The sequence below is a fragment of the Trachymyrmex cornetzi genome, unplaced genomic scaffold (genome assembly GCF_001594075.2).
Source record: "Trachymyrmex cornetzi isolate Tcor2-1 unplaced genomic scaffold, Tcor1.1 scaffold227, whole genome shotgun sequence".
In the NCBI taxonomy this organism is placed as follows: domain Eukaryota; kingdom Metazoa; phylum Arthropoda; class Insecta; order Hymenoptera; family Formicidae; genus Trachymyrmex; species Trachymyrmex cornetzi.
This window is the reverse complement of record NW_017296923.1, coordinates 563,025-567,636: the sequence shown is the minus strand read 5'-3', so window position 1 is coordinate 567,636 and position 4,612 is coordinate 563,025.

The window sequence follows — 4,612 nt, the reverse complement described above, 5'->3', positions numbered from 1 at the left end:
TGTATTAAATTTTTAACATATCCGAGTGTTAGCTTATAATGTGATTGTGTTACTTATATATTTTGCGTTAAATTGATACGTTTCTTAGTGTTAAAATAAACGCGATTTGAGTAACATAAAAAATAATGTATTTTAAAAGTAAACTCTAAGATAAATGAATAAAATGTATTAATTTAAGATATTATAATTGTTGATTTTATTAAAGAAATATGCTTCTATAATTTTGTTGCAAATTTTATTAAATTTTTTATGTTAATTTTTTTCGTAATATTTGTGTTACTTTTTATCGTATTAATCTTATGTTAAATTAACGCAAACATTTGGATGGACCATTTGGAACATTTTAAATGTGTTAAATTTAACAGAAATTTTCCAACTATATGTAGAAAATAAATGTAATTATTTATTTATTTATAGTTTGTGTGATAAATATCCTACATTACATTTAATATGTGAAGGTGTAATATGATGCGACATTAATTATATCATATTAATTATAGATTATTGGTTTTACCAGCATATATTTAATAATAATAATAAATCGCATTTTATATGGAAGGACGACGTATCTAATTACTGCTAAACTTAGATACAAACGATAAATAATATCTGGTTCGCAGTAGTCGAAATCATCGGCGTAATACTATTTCAGTACCTAATACGCGACTCAAGTTATTTCACCACGTCTGGTTGCGCAGCCGGAATACTCAAGTCTTCTCCGACATATATTTACATAAATATGCGCTGTCATCTGGTTTATATGATTAATTAATTACGATCTAGATGAAGCAAAAAGATGATAGAGTTATTGCAAAATATAACTTCTGGTATTATTATAAAATCTGACGCCTTAAATCCAATTTGATTGCTCATCCATGATAACGATGCACGGCTACTGCAATTTTTCATTTATGTCGTACGCCGATTTACGAGTCTATTAGTCGATAATGGTGAAAAATACGACTGCGGGAATAACGATCTTAGCTTATAGTGATCATAAATGTAGAATAAAATGTCGCACAACGAGAGGGGTAATGCTAGCGATGCGGCCAGGCTGAGCATATATTCACGGTAAGTGGCGTGAGTTATGAAAACTTCATGATATATCCAGGATACTTTATGCCTTTATGAAGAACCGCTGAAATAACATACAAGCGTAATGTTTTCGCATACTCACATAATTAAAAACTATCCACTGAGACGCTGCATTCAGTATACAATACGAATGGCTGAAAAGCTGAAAAGAGTCAACTTTTACTAAAAATAGTTGCCTCAAATCAGAGCAAAAATGTTACAATTAATTTAAAATAAATTTATTTAAAAGTGAATTAATTCATTAGGATAACTCTGTTATATATGCTGCATCTAATTAGACAATTTAATTTATTAAGTTTTTATTGGTATGGTTTTTTTTATCTTAAACATTGTAAATAAAAAAAGACTTGATAATTAAATTTAAAAAACTGTTGCAAATTCTTGCATTTTTGTTGTATAGGAATGGGATATACGGGTTACTCATAAATGGAATGTACGCGTTAACATTTTATTTCTAAGTATTGTTTGTAAATTTTTTATGAACCATAAAATGTGTTTTATTTATACATGTGTTTTAACAAAGTTTTATTAAGGAATAAAAATAATAAATTTCTATTTTTTCTGACTTCTGCAGCATAAATCCTCGTGCGGTGTAAATATCAGAGTTACACTATGTCCATAACAGAAAAATATTTTTAATAGTAATTAAGAAAATTGAGATGATATATTTTATAGGATGATATATTAATTAATAAAAAATCCGTATAATTAAAACCAAAAAATCATTAGTGTCTCGATTAAATATATATTAAGAAGAGCTACAAACCAAGTGAAAACACAAAAATGTAAGTGCTAAGCAAATATATTAGTAAGCGCTAAAACATTAGTGTCTCGATATTGAAATAGATAAAGTTGTTTACTCAATATAGTCGGAAATGGACAATACTCGAAATATCCGTATAATTTAGTGCACCAGTATCCATATCGATATTGGAATTCTCACTAGTTGTATATTGATTCTAGTGCAGATTTCAATAACACCATTAGCATTGTAATCAGATATCCATTGCAATGAAATCCACACAGTGAAATTTATTCTGCACAAATTTGGACAAAGAAATTTATTTCATACGGTTGAGACAAACCTAACCTAAATTCTATATTTAAGCAAATCTTTCAAACATATTGTGTTTGCAATTATTGATTAGAAATAAATTTATGATTACAAATGAATACAGTTTGCTTTGAGAAATAAATAGATTGTGATATAAATTTTTCAAACGGTGCTGCTATGTAAATTGCAATTATGTAATTACTATCTTTTGTACAAAATGCAACGACATCTCTTTCTGTTGCGTAGAGCTCTACATAATATTAATGCGAACAACAATCTTAATGGTGATCGGACAACGCACATACGTATTGTTCGTACGTGCACGTGCACGTGTATCGATATCTCAAGGTCGACGATTCGACTTATGCGAAGCCGCGGAAGGCGGCATAGATCTAAGCGGACGTCGGCACGTTTGACGCCACGGTTTCTTTGTGATTGTCCGAAATGCAGACACCGCGGACCCGCGACGCCGCTATTCGTGAACAACCAATCAGGAAGGGGATCGAGATCCGATGTAATGCGCGACGGAATCTCAATTGCTCATTCTTTCGAGTATCGAGCTGCTGACCGGTCGTAGACAAATTTCGATTAACGAAGTCTTCGTCGAGAACTTATATACGTATACGTGTGCGTTACCGCGACTCAGGGTTACCCCTAGGCGTCGTCGCGGTTAAATCCGATCACCAACAATAAATCTCTTGACTCAGGGTGACTCGCGACCACCCCTAGGCGCGGTCAAGAGGAAATAAATCAAGGCAATCGAGTCCTTATGCGATATCATAGTGTCATGTAATGCGCGACATGAACACATTAATGCGAATAAACGGTATGATTATTTCAATAAACGTAACTCATATAAGTGTATATGACAGAACTGAAGTGTATCAATTTAAATATAATAAACGATATTTTTTGACACGGAACCACAGCAGAGATATTAGTGTTATCTCTCTGATACGAAACACTTTCAACTTAACTATGTCACGTATGTCTAATGTGTCTGGTTAGAAAAGTTAGCACGAGTGTTATCTAGTTGATCTGGGCTAATTTGGACAATTTCTTAAAGATGTTATACGTTTGGCCAATTTGATGAATATTAAGGGGTGTGTATTGAGTTAGAATCTGCAGTTGTAGTCATAGATAGCAAATTGGGAAAGTTGTAGTGCTGCCGACGTTGCCAGAGCGCGTTTGCGTCTTGTTGTATTATCTTAGAAACTTTCTGACGTCTTATAAGTTTCCAACTTTTGTTATATACGTATGCAAAGTTGTGTCGCGAGTTCCGCCATGACAGGTTGTTATTGAATATGAGTAGAACGCGTAAGATTTATTTATATTTTATCGACATATGTATGATGTAAATATCCTTTTGCGGAATAAAAATTCGTTGATTCAATGTAATATATTAGGAATGTGATTTAGAATTTTTCTCAAAAACTGATTTATTTAAACAACATATCACGTAAACGTTTAATAACGGTTAGTAAATGACTAAATATCATGGAGTAATATTAAAGCATTAAGGGCCGGTTGTTCCACCTTTTAGTAAATTTTACTTGTTAGGACAGGTAAATCTGACAATCCGCGCATGTGATTGGGTGCTACTTACCCACCAGGTAAAATTTATTAAAAGATGGGACAACCGGGCCTAAGATATAATAACTGTGATTGGAATGTCTTCGACAACACTGACATTAGTGCCATCGCTTGCAAAATCCTCAAAACTAAATCATACTTCTAATAAATGATGAGGAAAATAAAAAATTGTATTCTAATTATAAAATATTCTAACAATCAGAGAGGGAGAGAGAGAGAGAGGGGGGGGGGAGAGATCAGTGTTCTATATAATTATTTTAATAATTCAACGAATTTATTTTCAGATCCAGTTAAATTTTTAGATACTTTACAAAATCGCTCTTTCAGTGTATTATCATGAATAAATATAAAATTCCTTTATATATAAATTATAAATTACAGACAGAAATATGTACTGTTTATTATTGTGATTGAAAGAAGATATCAAAACGAAATTCACGAAGAAGCATAATATAGAATACAATTTTCATCTTGTGAAAATGTTTATTGTTTACGCTAGAAGAGGAGCATTCAGTCGACATTTAATCAGAGTATTTCAAGCGGGTGGTAGCTCATGCCGTAAAACTCTGCGGACGGGTAGTACACATTTGATGCATTCTTTACTAAAGTTAGAGTAAACAAAATGCTAAAAGAAATTGCTAGAAGAAAAATACGAAGAGTACAGAACTACCAAGTAATTGCAACGAATCGTCACAGCATTTCGTATGCTGCATTTAATTTTATTTTAATATTGTGTGTGTGTCTATATATAGAGGAAGGTCACCGACATATTACTTTGTTTTTAGACAATATTTCTTAAACAAAAGATAAAAATACAACTTCAAAAACATAAATACAAAGTAAAAAGTATCTTCTATCAGATAGTATAAG